We start from the raw sequence: 20142 nt of genomic DNA, 5'->3' as shown, positions 1-20142 counted from the left end.
GTTCGTGTTCGCCGACCGGCTCGAACACCGCCCAAAACAGCTCGAATTTGAGATTGGCGAACAGTTCGAGTAGAACAACGCTCATCTCTAATAGTGAGAGTGTTCCCCACCCTGACAGACTGCAAGTTTTCACAGGCCCTCCCAACTGGCCCACCCACCAAAAGAACTGATGCCTTAGGCCCTGGGGCCTTGGATGGGGGGTTCTTCCTCTGCTTCTCTGGGCAAGTGGTGCTGAGATGACCAGTCTGGTTGCAAAAATAACACCTGCGGGCATCAGATGCAGGCAGGGCCTTGGTAACGGGGAAAAGGCCTCCGGAAGGTCGGCTGGCAGGGGCAGGGATGGTGGTTGACGGCTTACCCCCTTTCCAGATGGTGACGACCGGCTTCCGCACCTCCGTTCTCCGGTTAGCCTCGTAGGTGTCTGCGATCTGTGCTGCTTTATTGGCATCAGGTGGCTCCCGATCCCTTACGAACTGCCGTACCTCAGTTAGTTAACAGATGCAGGAACTGGTCTTTAACCATCAGGTCCTTTAGCTGCTCAAAGGAGGTCGCTGACAGTCCTTGGATCCACTGCTCAAAGTTGGTTCGGAGCCTGTCTACCACGTCGCTGTAGGTGTCATGTGGTCCACGTTGGAGGGCTCTGAACTTTTTCCTGTAAACCTCCGGAGTCAGCTGATACTATTTTATCAGGGCCTGCTTGACGGCCTCATAGTCTCCATCTTGCTCTCGAGGGAGGGAAGCAAACACCTCCAAAGCTTTTCCTCGGAGTCCTGGGGTTAAATATTTTGCCCACTCGTCTGTTGGCAGCTGATACTGCCTGCAGGCCTTTTCAAAGCCCCGCAGAAATGTGTCCAAGTCCCCATCCTTTTCCATCACAGGGAAGTGTTCAGGACGAAGTTTAAAGCAGCTGGCATTGTTGGACTCACGGGTCTGCGTAGAGGGTGACTCCTTCTGAATCCGGGCTAGCTCCAGCTGGTGTTGTCGGTCAGCTTGTCGCTCAGCAGCCTCTCGGTCAGCTTGAGCTTGTCGCTCAGCAGCCTCTCGGTTAGCTTGGGCCTGTTGCTCTGCTCACTCCTGGAATCTCAGGATCAGCTGCAGTCGTCCATCACGATCATCTGCGGCGAGCTCCTCCAAGGTCATCTGCAGGTGGGGGTCCACACTACCCTGATTGCCGGTATGGCTGGCAATCACAGGTGGGACCCCTGCAGCAGCGCCATCCGGGCCTTGGCTGGCCGCCCCATCATCGGGGCTCTGCTGTCGGACGGGCTCTGCAGCACCTTGTAACAGTTCAGCAATCATTTGGGCCTTGGTTTTGCCCATGGGGTCAATCTGCCTCAGCTCACAGAGAGCAGTGATAGTGTCCTTCGTCTGCTGGTGATACCGGGGCTCTCCACGTGTAGCCATTATTGCCAAATAAAAGATAGGATAGAAAAACAAGAGAAGGGTAGGGGCAACTGCTACACATACAGTAATGTCTCAGATCTAATAAACACTGAGTTTGATCTTCCAAAACTTTTGTGCAAGTTTTTAGTGAGAGGAATGATTGCTCAAACCAGATCACTAATGTCCTATGATCCCACCGCTTGCCACCAATTTATCATAAAACAGCACCCACTTTTGGGTCAGACCTTGCAGCTCTCTGGCGCCCCCTTATCCTGCTGGTCACACACGGTATTGACCGAGGATAAGCACGGGTGCAGCTGCTCTATTTTCTGTCGACTATTGCGGCACGTGATGTGACAGGACGTATATATACCAACAGTTCCTTCCAGGAACGTATATATACCTCCAACCAGCCACCCTCAAACCACATTATCACATAAATACTGGTATACTGCCACCACCGATCGCTTAACAGGTGGATCGGGTACCCGTTAGGTAACGTGAATTAGCGGGTGAGGAACGTGTTTGCTCGACATAGGACAAGAAGAACGAAACTGGTAAATAATAATGATTTACTCCCAAAAGGGGGCAGTGTTTACAAAAGATATACAAGATATTACAAAAGAGACAATTTACATATATGCATAAACAGTTATTAAAATAAAAGGAATAAGTAATAGCAAAACCTGCTTCACAAGGTGATGGTCTCAGATTCTGTGGAGGGGACGGCTCCTCAGAAAGTAGATGTGATTCCTTCATGCAGCGTGTAGGGCATGTGTGTCACCCTGGCCTGGATGCCACAAAGTGTAATAAAGCTATGTCTGAGAGCAAGGGGGAGGTTCTCTAGTCAGGGGAACATTAGCATGCAATGCCTCCTGTCTCAGGCCAGTAGGGGGAGCTGGCTGCCCCTATAAAAGCTGGTGCTGAGGGCAGGGTTAGAGAGAACTTGATGACCTGTCTCAGGACTGAGACTTGTCCCAGAGCAGAGCAGGGACAAAAAGTTGTGTTGCACCTAAGAGGAAGTGTGGCAGGAGGCTGGGAGCAGAAAGGAACCCACGTCGCAGGTCATACAGGCGAGAATACACGGAGAGCTCGGAAGCGTGGTCTGTTATCCTATAAGGAGGAGATAGCCAGAAGGAGCGCAGAAAGCACGGTAGGCCTACACCGTCACCCTGACCAGGGCCAATTTCCCCGTTGCTCTCAGACATCCAGGTCCGCCTCCTAGCCGGAACTGTTTGTGGGTCAATTTACCTGTTCTAGTAAAGACCCTGGACTGCAACCTGTTGTCTGTGTGCTCCTTGCTCCTCCAGCACTATCAGCACTGGGACTCTCACTACCATCACTCCCACCATCCACTATACTGCCATGGGGCCGCACTCTTCCCGTGGGAAGTCACACTACCCTAGCTGCACACCTCATCAGCCCCAGCGGTCTGCATGCAGCGGCGGTTCCTAATAACCGCAATCCACGGGTGGCGTAGTCGGACATAATCATCAGCACATAACAGACTACCACTGGCCTGACCACCCTGAGCCACGGAGTCGGGTAGCCACTACTACTCCCATCATTCCCCTATTGCCCGGATCCGAGTGCCCCACGGCCCAGGGGGCGAGTCACATGCGTCTGATGTCCCTGGTTGGAATGACTTGGAAAATGGCTGCTCTGGTTTTTACTAAAGGGTCCAAAGGATTAGGAAACGCCCATATTGTTTACCTCACACGGGGGCTCGGTTTTGTGAAACCACCCAGCTGCATAGAACATAAAAACCTTCAGATTTCATATCTTGGTGTAGGGGGGTCCCACATCCAAGATGGAGACATCATGTTGGCCGTCACCACTATTCATGAAGATTAATATCAAATATGAAATCTCTATGACGCTCAGAAGCTCAGAATCCATTACCCCAGTTCCCGGTTGTTTCTCAGTTATGCAAGATATACTATTATAATGGGGAAAAGGTGAGCATTCCAAAAATGTGGTCCCTGGGTTAGGGACAGTCCTGTGCATTATTAAAATTGACATCAAACGTTTGTCCAGCTAAACAATAGAATTGGAGGGAGAGACCAGTTTAAACTAGATGCTGCTCTACCCTGAGAGTTTACGACGGTAATAAAAATTCTTAGGGTGGGGGCAAGCACTGCAGTTCTATGTCTTACAAATGGACAGGGGGTGGAAATTTAGGACATCTCTCATTTTTTAAAACTCGGACAAAAATACATTTTACCTGACATTCTCCCACGCTGCCAGTGACGTGCATGAGATGAGCTCATGTCCAATGAACTTAGCTCACCTCATGCACGTCACTGACAGCGTGGGAGAATTCTCACGCTGAAGAGCTGAGTGCAGGAGAATTTTCCCACGATGTCAGTGACGTGCATGAGGTGATCTCATGTCCAATGAACTCAGCTCACCTCATGCACGTCACTGACAGCGTGGGAGAATTCTCACGCTGAAGCGCTGAGCCCAGGAGAATTTTCCCACGCTGTCAGTGACGTGCATGAGGTGAGCTCACGTCCAATGAACTCAGCTCACCTCATGCACGTCACTGACAGCGTGGGAGAATTCTCACCCTGAAGCGCTGAGTGCAGGAGAATCTTCCCACGCTGTCAGTGACGTGCATGAGGTGAGCCGAGTTCATTGGACATGACCTCGGCTCATCTGGAATTCGTCACAGCGAGACACTGAGGAGCACAAGCATGCCTGCGCTTCTCAGTGTGTGCGGCATGGCAAGCTGGATGGCAGCTTTCGGCTGTGATCCAGCCTGTCATGTGAATGTAGCAGAGCTGAAGCTGTCGTGGGAACCATGGAAAAGTAAGGATGATGTTGGTTTATTATTTTACTTTTATTGCAGAAGACATTGGCTTCAGCTGGAATGGGCGTGATGGTTTCATTTAGAACATTAAAGAATTTTGTGTTTATTTCAATTAAAGGACTTTATTCTGGGCATTTGTGTTTTTTTTTTAACTTTGACTATGGGGTTAGTAATGGGGGTGTCTTATAGACGCCTCTCCATTACTAACCTGGGCTTGATGTCAGCTGGCATTATAAGCTGACATCAACCCCAGCCCTATTACCCCACTGCCACCAATACAGGGCAGTGGGAAGAGCGAGGCTAAGTGCCAGAATTGGCGCATCCTATGGATGCGCCATTTCTGGGGCGGCTGACGGCTGGTGTTTCTAGCCGGGGAGGGGGCCAATATTCATGGCACCCTTCCTGGGCTATTAATATCAGCCCCCAGCTGTCTGCCTAGCCTTTGCTAGCTATTAAAATAGGGGGGACCCCACGTCATTTTTTTGGGGGGGTCCCCCATTTTCATAGCTAGTAAAGGCTAGGTATTCAGCTGGGGGCTGATATTAGTAGCCTGGGAAGCTCTGTGGGTATTACCCCCTTCCCAGGCTTCAAACATCTTCCCCAGCTGTCTGCTTAACCTCCGCTAGAGACTAAAATTACGGGGATCCCCACGCCAATTTTTTTTAATAAATCCTTTATTTTAACACTAAATGACAAGTACAGTAATCAACACTGTCACTGTACTTATTATATATGTGACTGACATGTTTCTATGTATCTAATCTATGTGTGATGCTCTATTCTTTCTGTTGTAAATTGTCGGGTACCGCTGCTGAATTGCCGGCCGGCTTTTTTAAAGAGACGGTGCATGAAAACACTATTATTTCTTTTAATAAATCCTTTAACACTAAATGACAAGTACAGTAAGTAACACTGTCACTGTACTTCTTATATATCTGACTGACATGTTTCTATCTATCTAATCTATGTGTGATGCTCTATTCTTTCTGTTGTAAATTGTCGGGTACCGCTGCTGAATTGCCGGCCGGCTTTTTTAAAGAGACGGTGCATGAAAACACTATTATTTCTTTTAATAAATCCTTTAACACTAAATGACAAGTACAGTAAGCTGAGCGCTGCCATCCAGCTTGTCATCCTTCAGAGACACTGCAGAGCGCAGACATTATGGGAACTTCCGATTCCGGTATTCGATATTCTAAAAGTATCGGAACTCAGTATCGGAACTCCGATACCGCGAATATCGGTCGATATCCGATATTTCGGAATGCTCAACACTAAATAGCACATGTGCTGCAAGGTCGATTTCACAGGCACACAGGAGACTAGTTATCTAAACTATCTGACTTCCAAACAACCGCCTATCTAGCTAAAATCTCTCATTACACAGGAGCACTGTCAGCAGCTGCGTCTGTGACCAGTTACATGCATAAAATGGTGCTCAGGGAACATGGCCGCTCTTTATATAGAGAGGACAGATGATTTCAGCAGCCAATGGCAGAAGCTCTTGTGTCTGGAAATGTGTGGATGCTTCCTGCGCTCTGATTGGCTAGCCGCGATTTTCACACTTAAAGTTACAGAAAAAAAAAAAAGATTACAAGCCCACCACTCCTCTCCTCTGAGCTCTACTGAGCTCTCCCCAGCCCCTCCCCTCATCAAACACGTCCGCTCGCTCATCATACACAAAGAGCATGCTAGCCAAATTGTTAAAAACACTATAGTTGCACCGTAATAATTTTCCCGCACTTCTGCACCTGATGTTACCGATATCTTTCCTTCTTTAAGAAAAAATTCTCATATTTCCTATCACAAAACTGTATGTGCCATATTCGTGTTGAATTTAACATTTAAGATCGGATTTCGAACATATTCGCTCATCACTACTTCCAGCTTCCGACTGATGAGGCCATTTCGGAAATGGAGGCTGAAGAGAAGGAGGAGGTGCAGGAGCTGTAGAATGTTAGAATGTGGGGGCAAACCTGATTGACCCAGGACCCGCAATCCTTGGCATCGGGAGGATGTGTTCCATCCCAATGTCTGACTGGATTCCGGCTTTCACGATATTAACCCAATGCGCCGTCAGTGAGATGTACCGTCAATGGCCACAAGCACTTGTCCACGTGTCCGTGGTTAGGTGGACCTTCCCAGTAACTGCGCTGTTGAGGGCATGGCTAATGTTCTGGGACACGTGCTTGCGTAATGACAGCACACCGAGAGAAATAGTGGCGGCTAGGGACCGAGTACCGAAGGACGGCCACCGCTATCAGATTATGGAGAGCTTTAGTCTCCACAAGCCTAAAAGCAAACATTCCGAGCACAAGCATTCGAGAAATGTGTGAGTTTAGAAGTGTGGCCTGAGGGTTGGTGGCTGCGTATTTGCGCTTGCATTCCAAGGAGTAGGGTAGAGACAACTCAACGCTGCGCTGGGATGTGGACGTGGTTTCTGGTAGTTGCAAGTTTGCAACGACAGGTGTAGGGCGGCAGTCATCTTTGCATGTGTCATGGACAAGTGATTGGCGTGCACGTACAGCAGCAGAACAATCAGTGGTGTCACCCGCAGACACTGTTTCTGGACCCTGGGGTTCGGCCCACCTAGTCGGGTGCTTTGCTGTCATGTGCCTGAGCATGCTGGTGGTGGTCAGGCTGCTAGTTTTGCTGCCCCTGCTGCTGACTTGGCAAATGTAGCAAATGGCCTTTTTGTGGTTATCTGGACAGTCTTTAAAAAACAACCAGACTCTGGAAGACCTAACAGTTTTACTGGCAACTTCTGTTGTGTTGGTGTTCCAGGACACAGTTGCCCGCCTTGTGTCTGTGGCCAGCTCACTGCTTGTTCCTACCTGTTGTGGTGCTATGCCTCCCTCACCCTGTTTGCTGCTGTCCTCGCTCTACATGTCACCTTGTCAGATTGGGTCAGTGACTTCATCGTCCACCACCTCATCTTCCACTTCCACACCCTGGTCCTCCTCCTGACTTTCTGGCAATTGTGTCTCATTTTCATCCACCTGTTGCGACAGCTTCCCACCGTCACCTTCCTGTGACCGTGGCTGCTCAGATATTAGGGCATCGCTACATGCGATCTCCTCTTGCCCCGATTGAAGCTGGCTGAGCTAGAGGCCCGAATCTATAAATGGAAAATTGAACAGCTCTTTGGAGTGTCCAAGTGTGGGATTAGTTTTCTCCGGACACTCAGCTTGGTGGGAGGAAGGGGATCAGGGTGAGGAATATGCGGTCCAGACTCACGGCTACTGAGACTTGACCTTGTGGAAGAAAGGGTGGTGGTGGTGGCAAAGTGACTGGAAGCATTATCTGCTATCCAACCAACAACCTTTTGACACTGCTCTGGGTTCATTAGTGGTGTGCTGCAGTCCCCTAGTAATTGCAAGAGGAAGGTAGGGCGATAAGATAAAAGTGCTTGTTGTGGCACAATATCAGCTTGCCCAAGGCTTTGGCCTCTGCCTCTGCATGTGACGCGCCCCCTGGGCCAGTGCTGTTAGGGATACCCGGAGCCGGATCAGATGGGGGTTGTAGTCTCCGAGTGGCTGTGACCCGGTCCGTGCCCAGGGTGTCAAGCTCAGTGTGTGGCAGTCCTTACTGATGTTACTAAAGTTCTTTATGTCGACTACGCCACCCGTTGAATTGCGGTCACTACGGCCGCCGCTGCAGCAGGGTCCGCTGAGGCTGATGGTGTTTGTGCAGCCCAGGTAGTATAACCCCCAACGGGAGGGGTATAGCCTCAGGGGGTCAGGTGCAGAGGATGGTGGTTGTGGAGGTGCAGCAAGGATGGTAATGAGAGTCAGAGTCGGGTTGTGCAGTTCAGGGTTCTTTACTTACTGCTGTTCTTGTACCGGTCACTCCGGCCTTGAGTGACCACCCGAGCCGTGCTGCGTCCACCAGGTCCTGGACTCGGCCAACCCCCAAGTAGTTCTGGAGCGTGGTTCTGAGCTCCCTTTCTGTCCTGTCCTCGTCTCTGGCCTTCCCCACCAGGGATCCACCTAAGTCCGGCTCCCTCGGGCCTCTTGTTGGTGAACCCTTGTTTCTGGGCTCCCTGACCCTATTCGTGGTCTGCCTTCCGGGTGGATATAGTGGGTGATCGTGGCAGATCAGTCCTGCCCACGACCTCCGGTTCCTGGCTAAGGTGTGCTGTAACCTCTGCCAGCTTGGGATCCGGTACCCTGTTGCCAACTCTTCACCCTTAGATTTAGTTTGGGCTCTCAGAGTTCCTTCTTTCTCCCCCTCTGGGTCTTTCTTTCTCCTCTCTCACTCTTGGCCTTGGGGCTGCTCTGCTCCTCTGCTTTCCTCCACTGCTCTGCAAAGACTTACTGACTGACTTCTCACAGACTGACCCTGATCTAAGATGGTTCCCACCTTAAATACTCCCTCTATGTGTGAGCTCAGGTGACCAGCACCCAATGAGCTCCTAACTTTACCCAGGCTGCTCCCCCTATCTGCCCCTACACTACTGGGATGTACCACCCCCCTCCCACTCCAGCCAAGGACAGACTCGGTCGTACCTGCACATTATTAAGTGGGAGTACCATTGGTCCGTCCTCCGGAAATGGGATGTGTGTAGTGCATGCAGCTAACTGAGCTCAGTTCCACACTCCATCCTTACCCGGGAGTGGAATATCACACCTCTGGGTTGAGGTGCAATACCCCTGTAGCAGCCGAATCCTCAGGGTGCTACATTCCCCCCTGGTAAATCACAGCACGTCCTCGGGCTGTAAGATATAAACATCCACAAACATACATTTTTTTTTTCATAACATAAACATATAAACATATAAAACATCACATATATTATCAGCAATAAACTTTTCATATAAATAACATTTTTGTTTCCGGTTCCTCCGGTCACGGTGCAACTTGTGACCGGGTAAAGTGCTACAGTCTCTTGAAGAAAACAGTTTCCTATAAAACCAGTAGGGGGCGCTTTAGGAAGCGCAACTATATACAAGGGGATATGGCCGCTCTCAGTCCTCGGCCAGGTATTAGGAAAGGAATGACCGCTCTCAGTCCTCGGTCAGTGGAAATAGGGACACACGGGGTTAACAGTTCACTCTTGGCTGGTCCCAACGGGGAACATATTTTAAATAAGTAACAGTTCTTGGTACCCCGACGGGCAACCTCATACAGTCTCTCTCCACCGCACCTCAACGACGGCGCCCTCCCGCTCTCTCTTGTTGGCTGGCTTCAGCTTCAGACCCGTCCGGGTCCTCTTGCTCCTCCTCCCACCGCAGCTCCTCCTCCGTCAGGCGATGCACATGGAGGGCGTAGGGTCCTTTGGCACACTTGTGCCGGGTGAAGGTGACCTCGTCCCCTAAATACAGGTCACGACCTCTGTGTCCCTCCGGTAGGTGGGACTCAACGTCTCTCCTGGTCACGAAGACGTCGCCTGGGGTGCGGTGATCCCTGATGAAACCCCACCCATGCTGCAGATTGAACTTTATCACAGTCCCGATGGTACGGGGACCATGCGCTGCACGGGGGTCTCTCCTGGTCCGGCTCTTCTGCTCCGCGCTCCTTATTTGGGCTTGTTGTTCCCGGACCCGCCTCTCTCTCCGCTCCCTCTCAAAGACCTCGAGCTGCTGGCGGCAGCACTCTGCACGCTCCGCTGCGGCTGCCCGAGTCTCCTGAGTGAACCCCATGAGGTCTTCTCCGGTGGGATCCCACTCAAACTGGGTCTCTTCTAGCGGGGGCGAGATCCTCTTTATGGGCTTTGGAGCCGGGATCAGGGGTTCGTCTAGGGGTCTCTCTTTCCGGAGTCGGGGATGGTGAAACTCCGGTGGCCATATGAAGGGCTGCCCATCCGGGCACGTATGCTGGGCAAATAGATTTTCACCCAGGTGCGGCACTCTAGATGTTGAGGGCGCGTTGATGGTAGTGGCGCCCGGGTCGACCAGGCCTTGCGACCAGGCTTGGGGCACCCTAAAGGCAAAGGGCACCGTAAGAACGGCGGCGCCCGTGGTTACTCGGCCCTGCGGCCAGGCCGGTGGCTCCGCGGAGGTAGGGGGCGCTGTTGGTATTGCGGCGCCCGGAGGTACTAGGCCTTGCGACCAGGCCGGTGGTATTTCCTGCTTGGCCACGCTCGAGGTCGAGGCGTGTGACGTCACAGGGGTCTTGGCCGCGGTTTCCGGTTGAGGCCTAGTCGGCGGCGGTGACGATGCAGCGACGGGCACGGCAGGGGGAATTTCGGGCTCTGCGACGGGGAGCTGGGGCAGGCACGCGGTTTCCCGGCTCGGGGTATAGACGTCCCCTTTACCTGCCTCCTTTCGTTCGGCTCCCTTCTCGGCGCCGGCTCCGGCCTTCAGTCCTCCTGCGCCATCCTCAGAGGCGGTCTGTCTCCTCGTCTCGGGTGGCGTGCTCCGCTGATGGATTTCGGTCTGCTGGGCCATCTCTCGGCTCCACTCCGCCAACGTCTCCCGCTGCACCCGGGCCATCCTCCGTGCGAGGCCCTCCAGCGCAGTCTGTGCACACTCCCGGTCTCGGGGGAGCTGTGTTAGGATCTCCAGCAGGCCTTCTGGAGTGGCGACCTGCAACAGGCTCCTGACCACTGGGTCGGTGCTGCCTGGAGTGGCGGCCCGCATCAGGCTCCTGACCACTGGGTCGGTGCTGCCTGGCTCTCCCTCCATCTCCGGGTGTGCTTTCTCTGGACTCTCTTCCAGACGTCTTGTCTCCGGGTGCGCTCTCTCCAGACTGCTCCAAGCGACACCCATCTTTGTTCTCTTGTTCTGTCTCCGCCCACATCGAGGGTGGTCCCGGGGCAACTTCAGTTCCAGGGGCAGTTCTCTTACGCTGATGGACACTTCCAGCATCACAGTCTCTGTTGGTGGGGGCAGTTTCCGCTTTTGGCGCCATTCTTTGACCTGGCCCACGATGGGAGGTGACCTCTTGCCACCCTCTGGCACGCCCATAATGGCGTCCGCTCTTCCAAGGCGGGAAATCTTCGGAAATGGCGGGAATCGTCTCCCAGTGGCGGGAAACTCCATGGATGGCGGGAAAAAGCTGCAAATGGCGGACAACCGGCGGGAAACGACCTGTGATGGGGCCCGATGGCGGGGACCCTCCGGAACCGGCAGGAGACTTCTTTTTAAGGTATCGATGTACTTTTCTTCAGGCACGCAGTACCCGGTTGTTGCGGGCACGTTATCCTGCCGACTACGCCAAAGTTGACGCGCCCCCTGGGCCAGTGTTGTTGGGGATACCCGGAGCCGGATCAGATGGGGGTTGTAGTCTCCGAGTGGCTGTGACCCGGTCCGTGCCCAGGGTGTCAAGCTCAGTGTGTGGCAGTCCTTACTGATGTTACTAATGTTCTTTATGTCGACTACGCCACCCGTTGAATTGCGGTCACTACGGCCGCCGCTGCAGCAGGGTCCGCTGAGGCTGATGGTGTTTGTGCAGCCCAGGTAGTATAACCCCCAACGGGAGGGGTATAGCCTCAGGGGGTCAGGTGCAGAGGATGGTGGTTGTGGAGGTGCAGCAAGGATGGTAATCAGAGTCAGAGTCGGGTTGTGCAGTTCAGGGTTCTTTACTTACTGCTGTTCTTGTACCGGTCACTCCGGCCTTGAGTGACCACCCGAGCCGTGCTGCGTCCACCAGGTCCTGGACTCGGCCAACCCCCAAGTAGTTCTGGAGCGTGGTTCTGAGCTCCCTTTCTGTCCTGTCCTCGTCTCTGGCCTTCCCCACCAGGGATCCACCTAAGTCCGGCTCCCTCGGGCCTCTTGTTGGTGAACCCTTGTTTCTGGGCTCCCTGACCCTATTCGTGGTCTGCCTTCCGGGTGGATATAGTGGGTGATCGTGGCAGATCAGTCCTGCCCACGACCTCCGGTTCCTGGCTAAGGTGTGCTGTAGCCTCTGCCAGCTTGGGATCCGGTACCCTGTTGCCAACTCTTCACCCTTAGATTTAGTTTGGGCTCTCAGAGTTCCTTCTTTCTCCCCCTCTGGGTCTTTCTTTCTCCTCTCTCACTCTTGGCCTTGGGGCTGCTCTGCTCCTCTGCTTTCCTCCACTGCTCTGCAAAGACTTACTGACTGACTTCTCACAGACTGACCCTGATCTAAGATGGTTCCCACCTTAAATACTCCCTCTATGTGTGAGCTCAGGTGACCAGCACCCAATGAGCTCCTAACTTTACCCAGGCTGCTCCCCCTATCTGCCCCTACACTACTGGGATGTACCACCCCCCTCCCACTCCAGCCAAGGACAGACTCGGTCGTACCTGCACATTATTAAGTGGGAGTACCATTGGTCCGTCCTCCGGAAATGGGATGTGTGTAGTGCATGCAGCTAACTGAGCTCAGTTCCACACTCCATCCTTACCCGGGAGTGGAATATCACACCTCTGGGTTGAGGTGCAATACCCCTGTAGCAGCCGAATCCTCAGGGTGCTACACATGCACCATCACCATCACGTCCACTTCCCCATCCCTTGCCACGTGCCTTGCCCATTTTATATGGAGGATAACATTTTGCACGGTCCCTACAAATTGCTGGATATGTACGGCGTTAATATGTGATACGTCTGACGGACCCCACGGTTTTAAATACCAGCCTTGAAGTTTACTGTTATTGGCAGCGACCATGTGTTAATAGCTTTACAGCAACACTGCTGCCAAACTGTAAATGGAGGATAATATTTTGCACGGTCCCTACAAATTGCTGGATTTGTACTGCAGTAATATGTGATATGTCTGACGGACACCCGCGGTTTTAAATACTGGCCTTATAGTTTACTATTATTGCCAGCGACCACGTGTGAATAGCTTCACCAACACATTGCGGCCAAACTGTAAATGGAGTAGAGTATTTTACACGGTCCATACAAATCGCTGGATTTGTACCGCAGTATTATGTGATACGTCTGACGGACACCCACGGTTTTAAATACCAGCCTTGTAGTTTACTGTTATTGCAGTGACCATGTGTGAATAGCTTCACAGCTACCCTACTGCCAAACTGTAAATGGAGGATAATATTTTGCATGGTCCCCACAAATTGCTGGATTTGTACTGCAGTAATATGTGATATGCCAGACAGACGTCCACAGTTTTAAATACCGGCCTTGTAGTTTACTATTATTGCCAGCGACCACGTGTCAATAGCTCCACCAACACACTGCGGCCAAACTGTAAATGGAGTAGGATATTTTGCACTTTCCCTACAAATTTCTGGATTTGCTCAGCAGTAATATGGGATCAAGTTTGATGATGGTAAATATCTGGCTGTATTCTGCAGTGCTAACAAGCAAATTGAGCAGTATAATATTGGACTCTATTACTTTTTGTAACGGGTCTGGGAGGCGGAACCTCTGAGCTACTATACAAGGGGGCGGTCCTTGTAAGGGAGCGGGTGGCGACCAGGCAGGCAGTCACAGCAGGTGACCGGGACAGTCTCTGGGTGTACGGGCAGGAGGTCACGGCAAGTGACCGGGACAGTCTCTGGAAGAACGGGCTGGAGGTCACGGCAAGTGACCGGGGCAGTCTCTGGGTGAACGGGCTGGAGGTCACGGCAAGTGACCGGGGCAGTCTCTGGGTGAACGGGCTGGAGGTCACGGCAAGTGACCGGGGCAGTCTCTGGGTAAAGGGTAGGTACGACCTGTGATGGCTGAGCCTCCAGGTAGGCTAGCAAGGCAGATGGAGGATGTGAGCAAGCGAGAGTCTCTGGAATAGCAGGTGGTCACAGCACGTGACGGCGAAGCCTCCAGGTAGGCAAGCAGGCAGGTAGCGGAGAAGCACTCCCAGGAGAGCGGGCAAAAGTCTCTGGAATGGCTGGTGGTCACAGCACGTGACGGCGGAGCCTCCGGGCAGGCAAGCAAGCAGGTAGCGGAGAAGCGCTCCCAGGTGAGCGGGCAAGAGTCTCTGGAATAGCTGGTGGTCACAGCACGTGACGGCGGAGCCTCCAGGCAGGCAAGCAGGCAGGTAGCGGAGGAGCGCTCCCAGGTGAGCGGGCAAGCTGGTCCATAGACAGACTGACAGGAGTAGAAAGGCAGACCGTCGGACCTCAGGCTAGCAAGCAGGCAGGTAGCTGATGTGCGCTCCCAGGTGAGCGGGCAAGCTGGTCCTTAGACAGACTGACAGGAGTTGTAAGGCAGACCGTCGGACCTCAGGCTAGCAAGCAGGTAGCAGGAATAACTGGCAGGAAACAGACAGCAAACTGGCAGGACTCTGGCAGGAATCAGGCAGGTAACTGGCAGGTAACTGGCAACGGGACCTGAGGGCTGAAGCAGAGTAGAACAGTGCAACAACATTGCTCGGGCACCTCCATTTTGGAGGAGGTGCCTTATATATGGTGAAGTCCTCCGGCCATTGGCCGGGGACTCCTTAGGACGGCGCGCGCGGCCCCTTTAAGAGGGAGGGAGAGCGCGCGCGCGCACGCCCTAAGCACAGTGGCCGGGAAGGAGCGCGCGCTGCCAGCAGAGCGGGAGGAGGACGCCGGGCACGGAGCAGGGAGGTGAGGGGAACAGTGTCCCTGCCTAGCAGAGGGCAGGGACGCCGGCGCTACAGTACCCCCCCCTTTAGGCCCCCCCTTTTTTAGGCCAGACAGAAATTTAGCAAGGATAAGAGGGGCATGGATGTTCTCCCGGGGCTCCCACGTTCTCTCCTCAGGACCAAACCCCTTCCAATCTACTAGAAAAAAGGTCTTTCCTCTTACCCTTTTGGTGGCAAGAATGTTCTCTACCTCAAACTCGTCCTCAGCAGAAACCGGAGCAGGAGGCGTACCTGTAGACTTGGAAAAAGAGTTAAGTACCACAGGTTTGAGGAGAGATACATGGAAGGAGTTAGGGATCCGTAAGTTGGCCGGGAGTTTCAATTTATAGGCCACCGGGTTGATCTGACTGATGACCTCCAGGGGGCCGATGAACCGAGGCCCTAACTTGTAAGAAGGTATCTTGAGTCGGACATATTTAGATGAGAGCCAGACTTTATCTCCGGGACGAAATTGTGGAGGATCCAGGCGTTTTTTGTCAGCGTGTCTTTTCATCCGTTCGGACGACTGAAGGAGTGCGGATCGGGTACTCTCCCAAATGGAGGAAAATTTGCTAACGAGAGATTCCGCAGCCGGGTTGTCCACAGAGGTGGAGACAGGAAAAGGAATCCGAGGATGCTGACCGAAGACTACAAAAAACGGGGATTTGGAGGAGGATTCGCTCTCGTGATTGTTATAAGAGAACTCGGCCCATGGTAGGAGATCCACCCAGTCTGAATGATGGGCATTAACGAAGTGCCGGAGGTAACTGGTCAGGTTCTGATTGATCCGCTCCACTTGACCATTGGACTGTGGGTGGTAAGCGGAAGAGAAGTCCAGGGTGACGTCTAGCAGTTTACAAGTGGCTCTCCAGAAGCGTGAGGTGAACTGTACCCCACGATCCGACACGATGTGGAGGGGCAGGCCATGAAGACGGAAGATGTGACGAATAAAGTCTTTAGCTAGCTCGGGTGCAGACGGGAGGCCTGGCAGGGGAACGAAATGAGCCATCTTGGAGAAGCGGTCAGCGACCACCCAAATGACCGTACAACCGGCAGAGACTGGGAGGTCTGTTATAAAGTCCATTGCTATATGCTGCCAGGGGGCAGCAGGTACTGGGAGCGGAAGGAGGCGACCGGCTGGCAGATGTCTCGGAACCTTGTTGCGGGCGCAGGACACACAGGCAGAAACAAAGTCTATTACGTCCTTGTGCAGGGTAGGCCACCAGTAGTTCCGGGTAATAAGCTGGAGGGTCTTTTTTTGACCGGCATGGCCAGCCAGTTTAGACGAGTGACCCCAGTGAAGGATCTTCTCCCGATCAGGTACTGATACGAACGTCTTTCCGGGAGGGAGACGATTTAGACTCACGGGAGCCACCTGCATTACTCTGGCGGGATCGATGATGTGTTTCGGATCTTCCTCGAGATCAGACACCAGAAAGGATCGAGACAAGGCGTCCGCCTTGACGTTTTTGTCAGCCGGGCGAAAATGAAGAACAAAATCAAAGCGAGCAAAAAACAAGGACCACCGGGCTTGGCGCGGGTTAAGTCTCTGGGCATGCTGGAGGTAAGCCAAGTTCTTGTGGTCCGTGTAAATTATTACCGGGTGAAGAGCCCCCTCGAGCAGGTAACGCCACTCCTCCAATGCCAGTTTGATGGCCAATAACTCTCGGTCTCCTATGGAATAATTGCGCTCTGAGGAGGAGAAGAGTTTAGAGAAGAAGCCGCAAGTTACCATCCTCCCGGAAGATGATTTTTGAGTAAGAACCGCTACGGCTCCAGAGGAGGAGGCGTCAACTTCCAGGAAGAACTGCTTGTTGCCGTCCGGGCGATGCAGCACCGGGGCGGAAGAGAAGGCCTGTTTTAAGGAAAGAAAGGCCTCCTCTGCTTCGGGCGGCCACTCTTTGGGATTAGTACCCTTACGGGTGAGCGCGGAAATTGGGGCAGTCCGGGAAGAGAAGTGTGGTATGAAGAGGCGGTAGTAGTTGGCGAAGCCCAGGAACCGCTGAATGGCCTTCAACCCCTCCGGTCGAGGCCATTTCTCGATGGCAGACAGTTTCTCTGGATCCATTCGTAGGCCGGTCTGAGAAATAATGTAGCCCAAAAACGGAAGCGAGGTCTGCTCAAAGAGGCACTTCTCGTATTTAGCGAAGAGGTGATTCTGCCTGAGCCTGAGCAGGACCTGACGAACGTCCCTCCGGTGAGTCTGGAGATCCGGAGAGAAGACCAAGATGTCGTCCAGGTACACCACTACGCAGGAGTAGAGAAGGTCCCGGAAGATGTCATTGACCAACTCTTGAAAGACGGCAGGAGCGTTACAGAGACCAAAGGGCATTACCAGATATTCATAGTGGCCGTCCCGGGTGTTGAATGCCGTCTTCCATTCATCCCCCTGACGGATACGAACCAGGTTGTACGCCCCACGGAGGTCCAGTTTGGTGAAGATTCTAGCCCCTCTCAGACGATCAAATAACTCCGGAATGAGCGGAAGGGGGTACTTATTCTTCACCGTGATTTGGTTAAGGCCTCTATAGTCTATACAGGGACGGAGAGAGCCGTCCTTCTTTTTTACGAAGAAGAAGCCTGCTCCCGCCGGGGAGGTAGATTTCCGGATGAATCCCCTGGCCAGATTCTCCTCAATATATTCGGACATCGACCGGGTCTCAGCAGCGGATAATGGATAAATACGCCCACGGGGAGGAGTAGTACCGGGTAACAGGTCGATAGGGCAGTCGTATGGTCTATGAGGGGGTAGTGTCTCTGCTTCCTTTTTATTAAAGACATCAGCATAAGACCAATAAGGAATCGGAAGTCCAGGTAGATTAGCTGGGGTAGGAGAAGGACGGACGGGATGGACGGGAACCAGACAGGTCTTATGGCAGTCCTGTCCCCAGCGAAGGACTTCTCCGGTCTGCCAGTCAAGCACGGGTGCATGTCTCTGGAGCCAAGGTAGACCTAGCAAGAGGGCGTGAGAGAGTCCAGGCAGAACATGAAAGGAGATACTCTCAGAATGCAGCATTCCCACCTGTAGAGTAATGGATTCGGTGATGAGTTGGATGGGGCGTGGTAAGAGACCCCCATCCACGGCAGCAACAGACAAGGGTACAGCCAGAGGTTTGGTGGGGATGCGGTATTTCTCTACCAGGGACTGTGAAATAAGATTCCCGGCTGCTCTAGAGTCCAGTTGGGCTAGTTCGAAATAACGGTTCTCCCCGCAGACGATTGAAACTGACAGCAGCAGAGATGGAGAGGATTTATTCTTGTCTAGGTCGACCTCTCTGAGCGAACCTAGACACAGGCGTTTCCCGACCTCTCTGGGCAGGCACGGATCCGGTGCTCCTTACTGCCACAGTAGAAGCAGCTCCCCTCGGCACGGCGTAAGTCCTGACGGGTTTTGACCATCTTGGTCTGGTCGACCTGCATAGACTCAGGAGAGTGTACCTGGGGAGAGATGGAGGGAGTGACGGGTTTCTGAAAGGTAGGAGCTAGACGTGGAAACCTCCTCTCACGGGTGACCTCTTTGGCACGCTCCTGGAACCGTAGGTCAATCCGGGTGGCAAGAGTTATTAGGTCATCGAGAGTGGTAGGAATGTCCCGACCGGCAAGTTCATCTTTAATACGGCCGGACAGACCCTCCCAGAAGACGGATACCAGAGCGTCGTTATACCAGGCCAGCTCCGAGGCAAGGGTACGGAACCGTATGGCATATTGGCCCACGGTGAGACTTCCCTGACGGAGGCGTAGCAGAGATGATGCGGATGAGGTCTTCCGTCCGGGTTCGTCGAAGACTTTCCGGAAAGCCGTGAGGAAGGCAGGCAAGTCGGACACCAGGGGGTCTCCTCTCTCCCATAGAGGATTTAGCCAGGCCAGGGCCTCCCCGGTGAGATGGGACATGATGAAGGCAATTTTGGCCCGGTCGGAGTTAAACTGGTGGGACAATAGTTCAAAGTGCAGGGTGCACTGATTTATGAAGCCCCGAGCCTGGGCGGAGTCGCCTCCGAAGCGAGGAGGTGCAGAAAGCCGGGGTCCGGGGTAGGATACCATGGTATTGGTGGGCAGCGGAGCTGCCGGGTTGCGAGTCATGGCACTGGCGGTGGTTGCTGGTGGAGCAGTCAGAGTATCCAGGCGAGAATTGACATTCCGCAGGTGACCCAGGATGGACTCCTGTTGGGACCTCTGACGGGACAGTTCATGACAGAGGTCCGAGAGCGAGGGAGCTTGGGTGCCACCGGGTTCCAAGGCCCGAGCAAACTGTAACGGGTCTGGGAGGCGGAACCTCTGAGCTACTATACAAGGGGGCGGTCCTTGTAAGGGAGCGGGTGGCGACCAGGCAGGCAGTCACAGCAGGTGACCGGGACAGTCTCTGGGTGTACAGGCAGGAGGTCACGGCAAGTGACCGGGACAGTCTCTGGAAGAACGGGCTGGAGGTCACGGCAAGTGACCGGGGCAGTCTCTGGGTGAACGGGCTGGAGGTCACGGCAAGTGACCGGGGCAGTCTCTGGGTGAACGGGCTGGAGGTCACGGCAAGTGACCGGGGCAGTCTCTGGGTGAACGGGCTGGAGGTCACGGCAAGTGACCGGGGCAGTCTCTGGGTAAAGGGTAGGTACGACCTGTGATGGCTGAGCCTCCAGGTAGGCTAGCAAGGCAGATGGAGGATGTGTGCTCCCAGGTGAGCAAGCGAGAGTCTCTGGAATAGCAGGTGGTCACAGCACGTGACGGCGAAGCCTCCAGGTAGGCAAGCAGGCAGGTAGCGGAGAAGCACTCCCAGGAGAGCGGGCAAAAGTCTCTGGAATGGCTGGTGGTCACAGCACGTGACGGCGGAGCCTCCGGGCAGGCAAGCAGGCAGGTAGCGGAGAAGCGCTCCCAGGTGAGCGGGCAAGAGTCTCTGGAATAGCTGGTGGTCACAGCACGTGACGGCGGAGCCTCCGGGCAGGCAAGCAGGCAGGTAGCGGAGGAGCGCTCCCAGGTGAGCGGGCAAGCTGGTCCATAGACAGACTGACAGGAGTAGAAAGGCAGACCGTCGGACCTCAGGCTAGGAAGCAGGCAGGTAGCTGATGTGCGCTCCCAGGTGAGCGGGCAAGCTGGTCCTTAGACAGACTGACAGGAGTTGTAAGGCAGACCGTCGGACCTCAGGCTAGCAAGCAGGTAGCAGGAATAACTGGCAGGAAACAGACAGCAAACTGGCAGGACTCTGGCAGGAATCAGGCAGGTAACTGGCAGGTAACTGGCAACGGGACCTGAGGGCTGAAGCAGAGTAGAACAGTGCAACAACATTGCTCGGGCACCTCCATTTTGGAGGAGGTGCCTTATATATGGTGAAGTCCTCCGGCCATTGGCCGGGGACTCCTTAGGACGGCGCGCGCGGCCCCTTTAAGAGGGAGGGAGAGCGCGCGCGCGCGCGCCCTAAGCACAGTGGCCGGGAAGGAGCGCGCGCTGCCAGCAGAGCGGGAGGAGGACTCCGGGCACGGAGCAGGGAGGTGAGGGGAACAGCG

Source organism: Phyllobates terribilis, unplaced genomic scaffold (genome assembly GCF_046119375.1).
Source record: "Phyllobates terribilis strain yellow unplaced genomic scaffold, ASM4611937v1 Scaffold_30__1_contigs__length_15301838, whole genome shotgun sequence".
Classification (NCBI taxonomy): domain Eukaryota; kingdom Metazoa; phylum Chordata; class Amphibia; order Anura; family Dendrobatidae; genus Phyllobates; species Phyllobates terribilis.
Note: the sequence above shows the minus strand (reverse complement) of the source record.